This window comes from Leopardus geoffroyi, chromosome A2 (assembly GCF_018350155.1).
Source record: "Leopardus geoffroyi isolate Oge1 chromosome A2, O.geoffroyi_Oge1_pat1.0, whole genome shotgun sequence".
NCBI classification, from domain to species: domain Eukaryota; kingdom Metazoa; phylum Chordata; class Mammalia; order Carnivora; family Felidae; genus Leopardus; species Leopardus geoffroyi.
Genome location: NC_059331.1, coordinates 152,855,100 through 152,873,950, shown reverse-complemented (window position 1 = coordinate 152,873,950; position 18,851 = coordinate 152,855,100). Strand labels below are relative to the sequence as shown.

At 44.2% G+C, this 18,851-nt stretch overlaps 1 protein-coding gene across 1 annotated transcript in view; it reads left to right on the top strand.

The window, feature by feature from the left end:
* Positions 1-17,459: 17,459 nt before the first annotated feature.
* Positions 17,460-18,851, top strand: part of PTN (pleiotrophin) — a 102,028-nt gene continuing 100,636 nt past the window's right edge. The window contains exon 1 of the mRNA XM_045495803.1: positions 17,460-17,726. The gene's annotated coding sequence lies outside the window, so the exon portion shown is untranslated. The remainder of the gene's footprint in view (positions 17,727-18,851) is intronic.

Below are 18,851 nucleotides of genomic sequence, written 5' to 3'. Positions count from 1 at the left end.
CTGAAAGAAGACATATTGCCATACAATTTTTTAGAAAAACCGAAACAAACTGTACGTTTGACTTATTCATTGGGTTAATACTTACAATCTAAATTTGTTCAACAATATAAATAGTTTCATTCTATTCTTCAACATAAAAAATCTCCATTTATAATGAAATGTTGACCCCCTATCTGAAAATATATTTTCTATGTTCTGATTATCCTGAAATAATGAATCCCAACCCCCGCATTTATTAACTGTATTATATGCATGATTCAGCTTCTGATGCAAAGGACAGAAAGAGATGACTACTTATTGAATGTCTTTTACATTCCATGATCTGCTCTGGGCACACATTACATTTTTTTCTCATTATTAATCCTTGTTACAGCCTTCCGGAGCAAATACCTCCCAGTAATCCCATTTTATAGATGAGAAAAACCAAGCCTTAGTATTTAAGTAGCTTGTATAAAGTCAGATACGTATTTTGTGAAAGAAAAGGAATCATGATCATAAGTTTTTTTATCAACGGCATGCAAGGAGTCGGTAAATAATATACCACCTTACTGGGGCACCTGGGTGGCACAGTCGGTTGAGCGTCCGACTTCATCCAGGTCACGATCTCACAGTCCGTGAGTTCGAGCCCCGCGTCAGGCTCTGGGCTGATGGCTCAGAGCCTGGAGCCTGTTTCCGGTTCTGTGTCTCCCTCTCTCTCTGCCCCTCCCCCGTTCATGCTCTGTCTCTCTCTGTCCCAAAAATAAATAAACGTTGAAAAAAAAAATAATAAATATACCACCTTACTCTTCAAGCTCCAAGCCAACGGAAACATTAAAAACAAATACAAATAAAATAGGACAAAGCAAATTGGAGCCCAAAATATGCTTTTATTAATGATAAATCTGATATCGAAAGCGTGGTTCATATGGAAGGACAAGTGGGCTTCCTATTAAGGCTTCTAGAAGGACACAGCCCACAGTGTCACATGTTGTTCCCTTAAGTCTCCGCCCTCCCCAAAGCGGAAAAGAACTATGTGTTGGAACAATTGGGGTCTAGAAAACGCATCGATATATATGATTGGCTGGTCAGGAAAAAGAATCTTCTTTAGGATAACTTCTTCCTTTAATAACATTTTCCCCCACACGCCCATCTTTTGTGCCACTGTTAGAGATAAAATATTTGGCTGAATGAGGCACTGGTATCACTTACTGAAAGTCTATCTTATGCTGTAAGTGGTTTCTTATTCTAAACACTGTGACAGAAAAAGTGCTTGAAACATGAACTAGTTATCAGCAGATCTTGCTAAGGAGTTCTGAGTTTATATGGTGAGATCAACAAAAAATTCCAAAGAGACTGAAATAGAAAATGAAACGTTTAAGGAAAAGAACAGAACTGCTTACAGACTGTTACCACAGGCAGAAGTAAGTAACTTGATGGAAATGAAGACTAAAATAACTATTTTTCTTTGTTTTAATTTTTTTAATGTTTACTTGTTTTTGAGAGAGAAAGAGAGACAGAGTGTGAGCAGGGGAGGGGCAGAGAGAGAGAGAGAGAGAGAGACACACACACACACACACACACACACACACACACAGAATCTGAAGTTGGCTCCAGGCTCTGAGCTGTCAGCACAGAGCCCAATGCGGGGCTCCAACTCAAGAACTGGGAGATCATGACCTGAGCCAAAGTCGGACATTTAACCAACTGAGCCACCCAGGTGCCCCAAAATAACTATTTTTCCATGCAACAGCTTTTATTAAGCCTGTGGTAATTGAAACAGGAAATTAAAGTGTTGCTAAAACCTGGTACACATAAAGGAGCTGAAATCCAGCTTTAAAAAACAAAAAACAAAAAAAAACCCACCAAACACCCAGGTAGGTGCAGGTGACTAACCATGTTTGGTCTTTGGAGGAGAGATCACGTGACTACAGTTTATTCTTCATACCGAGGGAGGACCATCTGCCTGTGCCATGTGATAGTTGCAGCAGATGTCTGTTTGCTACCCCATGCCCTTCTACGACCCCATCTCCTCTGCCTGCCCCCCATTATGGAAGCTGAAAAAAGTCTTAACTCCAACTTACTCAATCTTTCTTCCAGGAAAGGTCACATCTGACCCTATCATGGTTAATAGCATAATAGTAAGGAGGAGTCTTCGGGGGCCTTTGGAAGGATTTATTCTTTCCCCATGTGAAGGAGATACTCAAGGAGAAACCCTCCGCTGAGCACCACTCCTGAGACATCGCCATCTTGTGAGACGCAAGGTGCAGGACAGCAGCGTGACAGAGACACCAAATGGGCTCTGAAATCTTGGAGACGCTGAACCAATGCCAGCAGCGACCACAGACTTCTGGAAGTCTTGTTATGTGAGATATTGCTAACCAGGTTTTCTGTTGTTTGAAGCTAAAAGCATTCCTAACTATTCCTAAAAATGGAGGCCACAATTTAGGATAGAACTGTTTCTTCTCGTCTGAATTCCATCATAGTTTTTCCTCTAACGATTTAGTTTCAAAAGGTAAATAATCAAAATGATTCACTTCCCACGTATCAAAATGTTATATAATGTGGCAAAAATATAATAAAAAGTCTGGGAAGATGATGACCAAAAAAGGTCAGAGTACATTCTAGGTCAGATCTGGCTCAAACCTCGACTTGACCACCTCAAGCTGTGTGATTTCATCTGAAAAATAGGGGTAATGAGTCATTTACCTCATGGGGTTCTTGTGAGAATTGCATGTGATCTTTATGAATTGCTTACCCCAGTGCCTGGAAGATGAAGATAATTATGGCCTGTCATCACATACTCCTTAATTTGCCAAATAAATGTTCAACTGTATAGTCATCTTCTTAATATCACTTTGCACTTTTCCAGTTTTTTAGGAAACCTTTGTTCTGTATTTACTTCTCAAATATACTCATTTTTTCTTTTCGAGAAAATTCCTATTGGTGCCAAGTTTTTCTTTTTTTATCTTTATCTTTTTTTTTTTTTTTAATTTTTTTTTTGAACGTTTATTTATTTTTGGGACAGAGAGAGACAGAGCATGAACGGGGGAGGGGCAGAGAGAGAGGGAGACACAGAACCGGAAACAGGCTCCAGGCTCTGAGCCATCAGCCCAGAGCCCGACGCGGGGCTCGAACCCACGGACCGCGAGATCGTGACCTGGCTGAAGTCGGACGCTCAACCGACTGCGCCACCCAGGCGCCCCTATCTTTATCTTTTTAAAAAATGTGTTTTTTTATTTTGAGAGAGAGAAAGAGAGAGAGAGAAATCAAGGGAGGGACAGAGAGAGAGAGAAAGAGAGAGAGAATCCAAAGCGGGCTCCACACTGCCAGTGCAGAGCCCATTGTAGGGCTCTAACCATGAGATCATGACCTGAGCTGAAATCAAGAGTCAGATGCTCGACTGAACCACCCAGGTGCCCCCCCCCCACCCAGTTTTTTCTGAATAGTCACTTATTCCAATCCTTTAGATATTATGCACAAATCAACTATTGCATTGTTCTTACCACCCTCTCCTTGACTAGGATGGGACCAAAATTAGTGTCATGTAAGGGAAGTTTGGAGAGCAGGGTGCACGATAGCGATGTAAAAGTTATTGGAGACAAATACCCAGCCCCACACACGTGAAAGCAATGCCAAAGCCATGCCAACTACCTGGGGTAAGGGAATGGAACAGAAGTTAGGGTGGCTCTGATTCTCTCACTCATACACACAGAGAGCCGAACAAAACAACGATACAACAAGAAAGAAGACTCACAAACATACACAAAACAAAATAAAAAGCAAGTAGGATTTAAGACATTGAAATTATAGACCTTAAGCCATAGCCAAAACCTGCTGACAAATGTACTAAATATTCATTAGGATAATTGTTTAAATGGATAAGAGAAGGGTACTGGGGGAGGGGGACTGAGGTGGAAAACAAGGCTTAGTTGAGCTACCAACTCTGTCCCTTGAGTAGCAGAAAACCGGATTTTTATCTAAACAAGGACACAACTTCTCTTTTCCCAATCACTTTGATATAGGGAAGCTCCAAAATACGGTTACTTCCAACTGGGGGAGAAATGAAAGAATTAGTCATTAGCAAAATTTCTTCTTTTCACTTTGGACATGGAAGCCCCGAGAAGATCAGCTGAACACCCCGTTTCAAGGGCAGACTGTAGTTTGGGAAGATTTTTATTATGAGCTTGAGAGCTTCTTGCACAAATTGACTTAGGCATTCTAGAGGGACTAATGAAAGCGAGTGGCCCAGAGTCTTAGATCATGCTCTGAAAACACACGCGAAGTGAATTGAAAATTGTCAACTTGTGCCGTGGCATATACTTCTTTTAAATCTTGCTTCAATAATACATTCTGTGCTTAAACCTCACATAAGCCTCCAGACTCAGCATTTCTAAGGCTGGACTCATTTCTAGTTGTCCAGTCCCATTCCCTGCCTCAAGGTTTGGCATCACCACCCGCAAAGCTCGGAACCTAGGGGTTATTTTTGATCTTTCCTTTTTTCTTTTGCCACCGCCATGATTTCCGGCTGGATTGTCCCCACCAGTATTCCTGCTGTTACGTTGACTCCTTCTCTTCCATCTGCTCAACGCAGCCAGCGCGAGCCCTTCAAAACGGAAATCCAATATGCGGTGCCTCCTGGCTGACCACCTATCCAGGAATGCCTGTGACAGTAAAATGAAGCCTAACTTCCATAGGGATGTTGGCAAGGTTATCCATGGACGTGACCCACACTCATCTTCTCAGACGTGTTTGCTACACCCTCTTTCGAAGCATGCGATGTGACGGGAAAAATGGCAAATTTATAACAAGTGGTCAGATGTATTGGCTCAGTTTTGATTACTCTCCAGCATATGTACAGAAACTGAAAGGGAGATCCACGTCTATATGTATCTATGCATTGGCTTCTCCCTTTACCTTTTATTTTCTCATCTGGATTTCCACAGAAATTTCTACCAGTGTCAGTCCCAACTGACCTGATCCAAATACAACCCGGTTAGTCAGCAAGGTCACAGGAGTGCTAGGAAATGAACTTCTTACAGCAATTACTATTCATCTACAGTGTGAAAGAGTGCAGACTTCATGCTGGAGTACGTTATGGCGCGATTCGGAAATGAGAGCAAGTTGGGATTAAATGAGGTCGTTCCCAATTATTTTCATTTGCAATGTTCTAGGCCTCTCTTCACGTAGACTGAGCCTAATTCTTAGAAAGTAAGTTGTTTCCAAACCTCTGAAACTGAAAGTGAAGAAGTTACACACCATGAACACTGTGGTTTCAAGAGAAGGCCTCAGAACACACTGGATGTGAATGGATGCTGAGAGCCAACTACTCAGAAAGGAGCTGATTGGGGCACTCGAGTCCCGCTAAATAATTCAGAATCCCTAATGGAAATCAAATCCAGTGTTTCCCCAGTGGAGACACAGCCTTCTCGGTTACCCAGTATCCAGCTAGCTCCTCAAGAGCTTTCGAGACAACAATAAAGTAAGAGGTAAAAAATATTTTAATGGCGTTCATATTCTCCTGGGTGCCTTCTTGGCCTCAAGTTCCCAACTTCCTGACAGCTGCTGCCATGGTGAAGAGACAGGGAGAGAAAGAGAAAGAAATCAATATTTAAATCTGAAACAGCGACAAAGTTCAATGAGGGGTGCCAGTATTAACTGGTTTGTGTATGTGTTCGGCCTTTCAAAAGCCCCCGTCTTAAGAGGAGACGAGGTATTCTAAGTAAACAACTCATTAAGAATCACACAGCAACACGTTTAATTTAGGGAAGAATATTCATGTGAGGCTTTGTCTAGAAATTTCAATAGTAGAATGAACTGTTGCATACAGTAATGTCTCCCTCTCTCTCTCCCTCTCTCTCTCTCTCTCTCTCTCTCCCTTTCTCTCTCTCTCTCTCTCTCTCTCAAAACAGGAAGAGAATGTTGATTTCCCAGTCTTGGCCACCAACACCACGCCTTCTCACTATAAGCATTGAGATGAATGCATTGGTGTCTCCAAAAGCACTAAGCAATCTTCAAGAGAGCACCGCTTTCTAAATAAAAAGCTTTATTATTATTGGGTAGAAATGTTAGAGAGAAAGTTGGAGCTCTTATCAAAGGCTGTTGGTGCCCCGGCATTTGCTGTCAGCTCTGAAAAGGTGGCTGTGAAATTCATTGTATCCAATCCTGGTTGGCTTGGGGCCCAGCATACAGTGGGATTTCTGGCCAATGGCCCCGTACAGTGGGACGGCTGGCGCCCAGCCCAGGGATTAGAGAGCTTTCATTTCTTTGTCTCATTGATATTAGTCACAGAATCTCCCTTTTCATGCACAACCCAAGCCCGTGCGGGGGTGCGGGGGGAGAGGGCAGAAGCAGAAATCGCTGTGGACTCTGAGCTCTGGTACCCCTAGGAGTAAGAAGAAAATTTCCATTTCCAACCCGGCAATGCAACATCTGCATCTGTTTCGTTATGCACATTTAGCAGGAAATGGATGGTCTGGTATGTCCTTGAAAGGAAAATTGCTTTATAGATATAAGACACTGCGGGTTAACCTTGGACAAACAAGGTATTGAGTATCTTAAGGCTTCTTGGGCTTTCTCCCTTTCCAATGAATCAATGACTTCTGAAATTTCATCTCAAGGAGCAATTTTGGTAAACATAATTTGTGGGCACATTTCGTTCAATTTCTAGATATTTGCGTTCATGCCCACATACGTGTATAGATTTCCTTCGATTCCTTCTTTGCATGTGTGTGCGTGATCATGTATTTGTGTGCAGGCAGTCGTGTATGCTTTGCAGAATCCATCCGTACTAATAGGTCCTGGAGCCACGTTATACTTGAATCTCTCAGAAAATGTTCTGCTGAATTCCAAAGAATAAACTTTGGTCTCAAATAATAATAATCTTGTCTTAAATATTCATATGCAATGGAAACTGAAAGTCATTTCCAAAATAAAACTAGGACTATGAATTGCTAAACAGCAACTGATCTTAAAATAAACCCACAGAGTCCCAACATATCATAACAAAATGACTCAGGCTCACATCTCTTTGCCTGATCCCCCTAAAAAAACCTTTTGATATAAGAAAGGAAGTATCAAAGTCTTCAGGAAGATCTAAACTGAGTACATGTGCATAGGCTAAGCTCCTTTTCATTATATTATAGAACTGTCATTAGTGAGAAATTAATCTCAGATATAAAATATGTATATTTTCTGGAACCGGCTGAGTGGCAGAGGGAGTGAGTGAAGGGTGGGGAGAGAGGGCATATAAATGCCTCTGTGAAAAGCTGTCACCCTCCTCTCTCCTTATTAGCCTATTAAACTTCTGCCCCCCTCCCAGCTATAAAGTAGTAATAATGACATTCATTCTTACAGGGTTCCTGATGTGTATCAAATGAGAAAATATATGTGGAAGGTTTCATAAAACTTACATTATTCGAAGCGGGGTAGGGTTGCATGGCACTTGAAGATGGCAATACTTGAGGGCTGAAATGAAAAGAAAGTTGGAGGGGAGAAAGGATGCATGGCTCAGTCAGTTAAGCATCTCACGGGTTCGTGAGTTCGAGCCCCAGGTCTGTGCAGACAGCTCAGAGCCTGAAACCTGCTTCAGAGTCTCTGCCTCCCTCTCTCTCTCTCTGCCTCTCCCCCCTTCCCCTTTCTCTCTCTCTCAAAAATAAATAAACTTTTTTTTTTTAAATGAAAGAAAGATGGATCTTGTTCCAGTGAGTTAGGGCTTTCAAATTCCTAAAATTACAATAAAATGTCTAACCCCATACTCACAGTAGCAGGAATCTTAAAGATTCCTGGTCCTGTTGTATTTTAAAGAAAATCAAGGTCAAAAGCCATTAGTGATTTATCCAAAGTCAGAAACTAACCAGCAGCAGATGAAGGGAGTCTCACTCTGTACTTTTCAACCCCATACTCTTGCGTCCGCATTCCTTACAAATGACAACTAGCTGGGTTTTGTTGTTGTTGTTATTGTTGTTTTGATAAAGGGACTGTGGCCCCTGAGAGAGGTGGTGATGGGGCAGCTTAGTGTGGCTGTGTAATTCTGGAAAGGCTTCATGGCGTAGGAGGAACTTGACAGAAGGGTAGGGTATAGGTAAATGCAGAGCCGGGAAGACCTTATCGGTGCAGAAAATAGCAAGAACCAATGAGGCACAAAGTGGAACGTTGTACGCAGGGGTCACTGAGGACAGCTCCCTGGCTACACTAGAAAGAATTCATTGGAGACCGGAAGAAAGGAAGTGCATTATCAAAGGCCAAATTTTAGATGATGCCCTTCAAATAAATTTTACACGATTCCGTAAGTCTCGGTTCTTGGATGAGAGATTGACGAGATGACGTGTTCTTAATAGATTTTTCCTTCATTTAGGCGGCCTCCATGCTCTATACATCAGTCTTCCTAAGGATTACCGTGTCACCGTGTCCGTCTGTTTTAGAGGCCCCTGTGTCTCTGCTGTGTCTACAACAAACGCTCATTCCAGATCTGACACACGTGAGCCTCACTCCAGCTTCGGGTGGCTCCCCTACCTTCGTTTCAGCCAAAGGTGTCCATGAACTGTCCCCAGTGTTCTTGCTGGACTTTGTGGGCTCCACCCCCTGGAATCACTGCCATCTCTGACTCTACCCATCACTCTCTTTCAAAACCATCCTTCAAAACCCAGTATAAATCCTTCCATTTCTATTAAGTGTTCTTTCGTAACTTTTGATGTGGATCCTTTTCCCTCTGAACCGAGAAAACCAACTTTTACTGTAAACTCTGATGTTTTCATCAGTCATGCTGTACGCTTCATCTCTTTGGCAACAGGAGGCATGCCTTCAGTGTGGCACTGCCTTTTTATATCCCACACCACCAATGCCGCCAATGCCTCCCTGAAGCGGGATCTCCGGGGGTGGGCTGGTTGGCCATCTACACATCGCAGACATCCTTCCGGTTAACTATCCCCTGAATGTCTATTAACAACAGCAGTTAGCCATCTACCTTAGGAAATAGGCAAAGAAAGATGGTTTTCTTAAAATAAAGGAGCTTATGGGGCGTCTGGGTGGCTCAGGTGGTTAAGCGTCCGACTCTTGATTTTGGCTCTGGTCATGATCTCACAGTTCCTGGGATCAAGCCCCGCATCAGGCTCTGCACTGACTATGTGGAGCCTGCTTGGGATTCTCTCCTTCTCTGTCTGCCCCTCCCTCCCTCCCTCTCTCTTTCTCTCAAAATTAAGCAAATAAAAACTTTTAAAAATAATAAAAAATTTATTTTTTTTTTTAATTTTTTTTCAACGTTTTTTATTTATTTTTGGGACAGAGAGAGACAGAGCATGAACGGGGGAGGGGCAGAGAGAGAGGGAGACACAGAATTGGAAACAAGCTCCAGGCTCCGAGCCATCAGCCCAGAGCCTGACGCGGGGCTCGAACCCACAGACCGCGAGATCGTGACCTGGCTGAAGTCGGACGCTTAACCGACTGTGCCACCCAGGCGCCCCTAGTGTGGTGATTTTAAAGATGCTTTGTTAATGTAACAAATGATTGTATGGTGTTTATTAATTAGCGAGTAATGTTCTGAACATGTTAAAATCTTAAAGTTTCTTAGCAAACTTGTAAGGCGGGCACTGTTATTATCCTCACTTCACAAACGGTAAACCGAGGCCCAGAGTGGTCAAGTAACTCACCAAAGGTCACACAGCCAGTAAGTGAAAGAGCTAAGCTTTGAAAACAGGCAATCGGACTGGAGCCAATGCGGTTAAACACTATGCCACGCTATCTCTTTATTTTCTTTTATAAATAAACTCTATTGAGGTACATCCGATGATTTTAGTCATGTACAATAAAAAATACCCATGTAAGGCATACAGTTCGATGATTCTTGACAAATGTATATTTCTGTGTAGTCACCATGTCAGTAGACTATCTCGTGGTTCTACCCAGCTCTCCAACCTCAACTTTTTTGTCAATGGAGATTCTTTTTCTATAATGTCATATAATGGAATCACCCAGTGTGTGCTCACAAGTGTCTGTTTGTTTGGCTCAGTGTAATGTCTTTGCAGTTAGTCTATGTTGTTGCAGGTTTCAACATTTATTCTTTTATTTCTGAATAATGTCTCAGTGAATGGGATCTCTCAGAGTTTCTCAACACATTCATCAGTTGACGGATTTCCAGTTTGGGGCTATTCTAGATAAGGACGCTCTGTGGACATTTAGGCGCCCAAAAGTGTGTGGGACACGTATCTGCATTCAACTTGAGTACATACCCCAACAGGGAGAAGCCTGGATAGATGGTAGATGTAGGTTGAGTTATGAGCAGCTACTATTTTCCAAAGTGGTTGTACCGTTTTATATTATACTCCCACCGATACTTGGGATTGTCAGTCTATTATTATTATTATTATTAAGGAGAGAGAGAAAAAGAGCATGAGTGAGGAAAGGGCAGAGAGAGAGAGAGAGAGAGAGAGAGAGAGAGAGTCTCAAGCAGGTTCCATGTCCAGTGTGGAGTCTGACACAGGGCTCAAACTCGTGAAAGGTGAGATCATGACCTGAGCCGAAATCAAGAGTCAGACACTTAACCGACTGAGCCACCCAGGCTCGCCAGGATTGTCAGTCTTTTTAATTTTAGCTCTTTCAGTAGGTATGCGGTGGTATCTCACTGGGTTTTAGTTTGCATTTCCTTGACAAGGAAAATGATGTGAAGCATTTTTTCAGATGCTGATTGGGACTTATGTATTTTTTTGTTTTTTTGTGAAGTGTCTGTGGAGATCATTTGACCATTTTTTATTTATTTATTTTTATTTTTTAAATGTTTATCTTTGAGAGAGAGAGAGACAGAGTACGAGCAGGGGAGGGGCAGAGAGAGAGGGAGACACAGAATCCAAAGCAGGCTCCAGGCTCTGAGCCGTCAGCACAGAGCCCCATGCAGGGCTTGAACTCATGAGCCATGAGATCATAATCTGAGCTGAAGTCAAAGGCTTAACTGGCTGAGTCACCCAGGTGCCCCTTGACCATTTTTAAAAATTGCACTGACTTCTGATTATTTAGTTACATGAAATCTTTAATATCCTGGATCACAATCTTTGTCAGATATGTGTTTGAGAATATCTGCATTCTCAGGATTGCCTTAGTATTATTTGCAGTGGTAACTTTCAAAGAATAGACTTTTAATTTTTATGAAATTCGTCGGCATTTTAATAACACTTTGTGCTTTTTATATTTTTTCTAAGAAACCTTTTCCTACCCAAGCTAACAAAGATGTTCTCCTATTATTTTCTCCAAAAATTGTACAGCATTTGCTTTTCCTTTGGGTCCACAATCCATCTTGAGTTGTTTTTTTTTTCTCTAGAGTGTAGACATTTATTTTTTCCACATGAATATTCAGTTCTTTTGGGACCGTTTGTTGGAATGACGATCCTTTCCCCGTGAAATATGTTCGAGTCTATTTGTAAGTTGACGGTTTTGTTCTCCATTGATCTAGAAGTCTGTCTTTACGCCAGGATTGCACAATAATCTTGATTATTTTAGCCTTTTTCTGGGACTCGATATCAAGCAGTGTGAGTCCTCCATCTTTGTTCTTTATTTAAAAAATGGTTTGCGGGGCGCCTGGGTGGCTCAGTCGGTTAAGCGTCCGACTTCGGCTCAGGTCATGATCTCGTGGTCCGTGAGTTCAAGCCCCACGTCACGCTCTGTGCTGACTGCTCAGAGCTTGGAGCCTGTTTCAGATTCTGTGTCTCCCTCTTTCTCTGACCCTCCCCCGTTCATGCTCTGTCTCTCTCTGTCTCAAAAATAAATAAACGTTAAAAAAATTAAAAAAAAAAATGGTTTGCCGGGGCACCTGGGTGGCTCAGTCGGTTAAGCGTCCGACTTCGGCTCAGGTCAGGATCTCACGGTCCGTGAGTTCGAGCCCCGCGTCGGGCTCTGGGCTGATGGCTCAGAGCCTGGAGCCTGCTTCCGATTCTGTGTCTCCCTCTCTCTCTGACCCCCCCCCCCCACCGTTCATGCTCTGTCTCTCTCTGTCTCAAAAATAAATAAACTTAAGAAAAAAAATTTTTTTAAAATGGTTTGCCTACTTGAGATCCTTTGCACGGCCATCGAGATTTTGTTACCAGTCTGTCAACATCAATTGGAAAATCTGTTGGGATTTGGTTTGGGTTACACCGAATCTGTAGATAAAGATGGAGAGGATTTACATCCTAACAGTTTTTAAGTTTCAGATTGATGAACACAATGAATCTCTCCCATTTATTTCTGTGTCCTATAATTTCCATCAGAAATGTTTGGTGTTTTTCAGTGTCTAAGCCTTGGACATGTTTTGTGAAATTTATCTCACTAGTAGTTTATGCTTTTGAGATACATGTGTTAATATTTATTTTTCCACTGATTAATTGCTAGAATATAGAAATAAAATTGACCTTTATAATTTGAACTTGTATCTAGGTAAGGGCACTTAATAGTTCTAGATGCTTTTCTATGAATTACTGACAATTGTCTCTCTCTGTATATATATCATATATATATGATATATATATATATATATATATATATATATACACCTCCTTCCATTATTTTTACTTCTTTTTTTCTGGCCTCATTTTACTGACTAATATCTCCAGCACAACATCACATAAATGTGGTAGGAATGGTAATTTTTGCCCTGTTCTGAGTCTTTGATGGAAAGCATTCACTTTCGCGAGAAAGTGTCACATTAGCTAGGGGTTTTCTGCAGACGTGCCTTACCAGAACAAAGATGTTCAGTTATATTCTTAAGTTGCTGAGAATTTTTATCATGAATGGGTGTTGAGTTCTTTCTAGTGCTTTTCCCTATCTAGGTGAATGTGTTCCTTTTGCTCCTCTAATTATTCTGTTAATATAGTGAATTATGTCATTTGATTTTCACGTGAAAAACCAAACCTGTGTTCCAGGTACAAACATCCAATCTGACCTACAGTCTTCTATTTTTTTTTTTTTTTTTTTTACACATTACAGGCATTGATTTGATGATATGGGTTAAGGGCTTCTGCATTTATGTCCCTGAGGGAGATAGGTGGGTAGATTTTATTTTCTTGTAATGGGTGCTCAAACTCTTTTGGGTGTTTCAGGCTTGATTTTCTGGGGGAATGTGAATGAGGCCCAAGGCCAGCTCCTGAGCTTTGTCACTTTAGAACCTTGATATTTTAGGGGCGCCTGGGTGGCGCAGTCGGTTAGGCGTCCGACTTCAGCCAGGTCACGATCTCGCGGTCCGTGAGTTCGAGCCCCGCGTCAGGCTCTGGGCTGATGGCTCAGAGCCTGGAGCCTGTTTCCGATTCTGTGTCTCCCTCTCTCTCTGCCCCTCCCCCGTTCATGCTCTGTCTCTCTCTGTCCCAAAAATAAATAAACGTTGAAAAAAAAAAAATTAAAAAAAAAAAAAAAAGAACCTTGATATTTTAGCAGCTCTTGATGAGAAGGGTGAGATTGAGGGGTTTACATTCACAACACTTAGATTCAGAACAGCCTGATTGATCAACGGTGAATTCATAAAATTTACAGGCATGGTGGGTTGCTTCCCAAATCCGTTCTACCCTTTCCTTTTGCTGGCGTGAGCTGTGTGGCCACGTGACTGGGGTCCCCTGGGGTTTGGGCCTTCTTTACTTTAAGCCAGATACGCCTGAAACTCCTTGAAACCCTATTGAAAAGCCTTGGTTCACGAATGGAACCGAATTGAACCCACTGCGGAGTCAAAACATGGAAACACCTGGTCCTTGAAGGCTTTGAAACCCTGATTTTACCAACCTGTCTCGTTTGAGGCAAAGTCCCAAAATATTTAAGCCATTTTTAGCTGAGTTTTCTGAAAAACAGAATAGCATAATCCTTACAAAAATTATCAAATAGAGAAGTTGGAATCTAGTCATGGTGATTAAGAAAAAATAAAGTTGTTTTACAAATTACCTTTGGAATAGTTCAGAGACGGGAAGAGAAGTGTGTTAATGGGCCTTCTGTTGCGCTGCCTGAGCCTGCTGGGTTCTGCTTTTGCCTTGTAGGGGTCTTGCAGCACCCGGAATGGTGATCAAGAGCCTAAACGTCCTGCCAGGCAGGCAAAATCCAAGAGACACTCTGACAAAGTTTTCATCAGGTCCCTTCACATTTTTTCACTCCGTGCTGATCACACTTCTTGTATTCGTCACTGCAAAATCAGTGGCCTCGTTTTCCAAAACACCCTTAGGATATGTTATAATTTCTATGGCTTTCGATTGTCTTGCATTGGCTAATCGTGTAGCATTCGTGCAGGGGCTCAGTAATTACACCTGGAAGGGCTGGGCACCGGCAGGGAGCAGGGAGGGGCGGGCCTTACCAAGACACACTGGGGAGCTTCTGGGGGCAGAGGAAGTGTGAAAGGGTGTCAGCGATTAGCCATTCCCCACAAGAGACATGGAGAAGTTCGGACAGTGGATTACCACAGTAGCCTCCTCTCTGGGGTCTCTGCTTTCATCCTTACCCACCTGTGGTCTTTTCACCACAGACCATCGTAAATCAATCAGATTTTGTCACTCTCAATGGCTTCCCACCTCACTGAGAGCAAAAGTAGAATTTCTTACGTTAGACCAAGGTCGCGCATGATCTGACCCATTACTTGCCTGGCCTGGATGCCTATCTCCACCCACCAGGTTCCTTCCACAGTGGCCTCCTTCCTGGTCCTCTAACGCACGGGGCAAGGGCAGACCCCAGGGCCTTTGCACTGACTGATCCCTTTGCCTGGTGATTCTCATCCCAAATATTTATTTGGCCAACTCCCTGAGTTCTTTTAAGTCTTCGCTCAGGTTTCACCCCAGGGAGCCTTTCCTCTCCCAAATTGGCAATTTTATCTTCATTCATTGTCTTATTTTTTTTTTTTTCCACGGCACTTCTCACATCTTTTTAAAATGTAATTAATTAACCAAGTGTGTTTATGTAAACAAAAATGTAAACTAAAGCATAGTAGGAATGTTTATCTGTTCTTGTTCATAGCTCTGTTCACTCAAAAACTTGAGTCTTCAAGGGGCACCCGGGTGGCTCAGTTGGTTGAGCATCCAACTTCAGCTCGGGTCATGGTCTCACAGTTTGTGGGTGTGAGCCCGGCACCGGGCTCTGTGCTGACAGCTCAGAGCCTGGAGCCTGCTTCAGATTCTGTGTCTCCCTCTCTCTCTCTGCCCCTCCCCTGCTCGTACTCTGTCTCTCTCTCAAAAATAAATAAACATTTAAAAAAAACTGAAAAAAAAACCCCAAAACAACCCTTGAGTCTTCAAAGAATGTTGACGAAATGAATGGAATGACTTGAAATCTTGAATCAGCAGACCCAATTGATGCTGTAGGTTGGATGTGGAGTGACCACTTGAGAGAGCACTTGAAAATATCTTCTCCTTGAACTTTGGATACCAAAATGGTATCCTCATATGCTATCAGCTGTCCATTGAATTGGTCCTTGCTATGGGGTGTGCACCCACCTAAAACACAGGTCAGGCATAAAGTTTGGAAAATATCTTCTCCTTGAACTTGAACTTCATATAATATTCCATCATATGAAACAAAATATGATGGTTAGTAATTTAGTTAGGGTTTCTTAATCTCGGCGTTATTAACATCGTGGGACAAATAATTCTCTGCCGTGGGGGCTGTTCTGTGCACCACAAGGTAATGGCCTCTGCCTCCTAGACACCTGTTGCAACCCCCTCTCCCAAGCTGTGACAACCAAAAATGTCTCCAGACATTGTCAGATGTCACCTGGAGGGCAACACTGTTCCTGGTTGAGAACCACTGATGTAAATAATCTTCATATATTCCTAGCTGAATAAAGCGTTGCATTTTGGATTCCATTCATGTAATTGTATCCAAATCGTGGGCATGTCATGTTCACTGTATCAACCCTGCAGAGAAGCACTGTCCTAACCGGCAGCAACATGTTACATTTGCAAATGTTTAGATGAAGTTTAGGAAGAAATGGAAGAGGGATGACCCCTGTTTAAAGGCCCAGAAACTCTACTTGCCGGAGTGACAGCGAATGTGGAGAAGTCTCTTTCAGAAAAGAGCCTTGGCAAAAATAAACCTAATAAATAACAATGGGCATTCCTTCGCGGTTCACGCAGGTGAAACCACACTAAAACCAACACTGCTACATCATTGGGAAAAGGGAATCCTAAAAGGCTGAGGGGCAACATAAAATCTGCGTGTGGAGGGAAGACAGCTCCTTATTAATTTATTTTGCTTTAGGATGGTGTGTGGCCTGTGCATGAAGAGTTTGGTTATGGGGATAAGCAGGAGGCTTACATGTGAATCTCTGATGCCTCCCCTTTTGAAAAAAAATAAATAACTGATTAAAAGGTCTACTTGTAGAGATACCTCTTTGTCCCTAGCCGGCGCCTTCATGGGACGTCTGTCCAGGTAGCAGTCAACGTAAGAGCCCAAAGTTTCTAAGAACTACTTGCCACAAAACAATGCTTCTGATTTAGGGGTTTGGTATGGTTCTCAGCAAATGTCCACGTTAAGAGCTATCCGAGTCGCTTAGTAGATATTTATCAGATTGAGGGGATGCAACCTGGGAACTGGGGAAGATGGAAGTATATTTTGCCACCATTCGGGGAGGATGCCATCAAACGATGAGCTTCAAGGAAGTAACAGGAGGCAAGAACCGATGAGTACCAGAAAATCTCAAAAGTTCCTTCTTGAAATGTTGGGGGAAATTTGTTTTACACTTCGGAATTAGTAATGCAATACTTTTGTCACATCTGTATCAAAAATATCCATCTATGTGTTTAGCAGCGTTTATTACCTTAGCACCGTTTCTCAATGAAACTTTATGGAAATCTAGAAAGCCACCCAGCCGCAGCCTCTGAGTTTTACAAAGCCCAGAGTTTGAGCTACATTAAGCCCCCAAAACTCTTGGGTGTCAAAGACATGTCACTAAATAGGTCACTAAAGGCACCAAGGAAGCCCAAAAAGGAAAAGCCCCCTAAAGGAAAGTGAAATTTAATTGGGAACCTTCAGACATCTGTCACTCTTTGTGACAAGCGCAAGAAAGGACTGCTCACATTTGTGACGCGCAGGTGGGACAGGACTGACAGCTGAAGAAACCGGAGCTGGGTGCAGGGGAGGGGTTTTGAGCGTGGGGAGGAATGAGAGTGTCCTTTTGAAGATTGGGCTTTTTCATCCCGAATATCATTAAAAAGCAAAACAAACAAAAAGCCTGGGGCCAAAATGGTATCCTCATAAGCTATCAGCTGTCCATCGAAGCGACCCTTGCTATGGGGTGTGCACCCACCGAAAACACAGGTCAGGCATAAAGTTTGGAAAAGAGAGGTCGTGCTAAAACAAAAACAAAACACCTGCTAAAAACAAAACACCGTTTCATCTCCCGGCTCCAACCCGTGCCGGGGAGAGCGCGGCCCCGGAGACTCCTGCCTTTAATGAGCTTCCCAATCAGCTCGCGAGGGAAAGGCGCGCTCCCTCCCTCGCCCAGCCTGCGTCCTCGCCCTGCCCGCTCCGCTCATCCCTCCCCTTCTCCATTTGCCTTCCGTTCCCTCCCCGGCAGGGCGCAGCGCAGGCAGAGGCAGGACCGGCTTCCCCGCCCGCCGGTCCCAAACCCCGCCGAGGGAGCCGCAGAGCGGAGGACCCGCCGAAGCGGGGACAGGGAAGCGGGACCCCCGGGGGCGTCACCGTCCGGGAGGGAGGGCGCACGCAGCAGCCGCGCGCGGGCAGCGGCCACCGGCACCGGACCGAGCGCACAGCCTCGCCGCGTTCAACAAAGGCAGCCCGGGCGCGTGCGGCGTTCGCAACTCCAAGTAAGTGGGGAGCCGCGCGTTCTCCGCGGCAGCCCCGGGCCGCGCGCCTTGACCGTCGCCGGCGCGGGGAGCGAGGAGAGGCTGCCCGGCGTCTTGGCTGGGGGAGGGGGGGCTGCCTCCAAAACGGATTTGCTCCGGAGGACGCCAGCTGGGGCGCATCCGGAGGGAGCCGGGTCTGGGAGTCCGGGGGCCGTGGGCGAGTGGGAGGAGAGCGGCTTTGGCCGTGGGGTGCGTGCGTCCGGACAGTGTGCCCGCTTCCAGCTGGGGACCGTGCCGGGGCTTCGCGTTCCTGAAACCTGCCTTGGGAGGTGTGTCCGTGGCTGCGAGAGAAGTGAGAGGAAGGGAGGCGCCCGAGCAAGCCAGGCTCGTTTTCCCGGCCTTTCTCCGCTGGCACCTGGGCTTGCCAGCTGCGGGTTCTCCGCTGGCTCTTGTGGGTACGGGCGGGGCTGCTGCTCCCAGCCCGGGGGACCTTTAGAATCTCTCCCCGAGCAGCGACGCTCCTTGTCCTGCCCGCCAGCCCAGGACCGGCCCTAGAAATGGTCAAGTCCAAAGTTTAAAAGGCACACCTTAGACCCGGCTCTCAGTTGAATGCTGACTTTAATAATAACTGCCTTGTTCACAGGCACTTGAACTTGGTGGTTCACTCCTGGAAAGCTAGGGTGTATTTTATTTTATGAAATTTCCCGGATCCTTACTTTTCGAGTTGATGTTTTCTAATTACCGTTTTGAAAGCAAGAAATGGATTCCACTCCTTCCCTCCCCACTTACCATACAAAACGTAAAACTTGCTCTCTTGAACACACGCGCACACACACACACACACAGAACACACACCTCTGTACACATTTTGCTGTTAACTCCTTTCTCTGCTAACAGCTGCTTTGTAAGTTTGGGGATAGGCTGGAAGCATAGCGGTGGCAGGGGGTGGGGAGAGGTGGCGGGAGACAGGCGAATGGACAGTGGGCTGCTTATCAAAGTTTCCCTTTTAGCATCCTTCATCCTGGTAGGCATTTTGCTTTAGCAGCTTGAGAAAGGTGGTGTGCGTGTGCTGGCGTGACTGGCCTGGGAGGAGATTCGGCAACTGTGGAGAAAAGCTTTCCAACTAATAACATCATGAAGCACCGT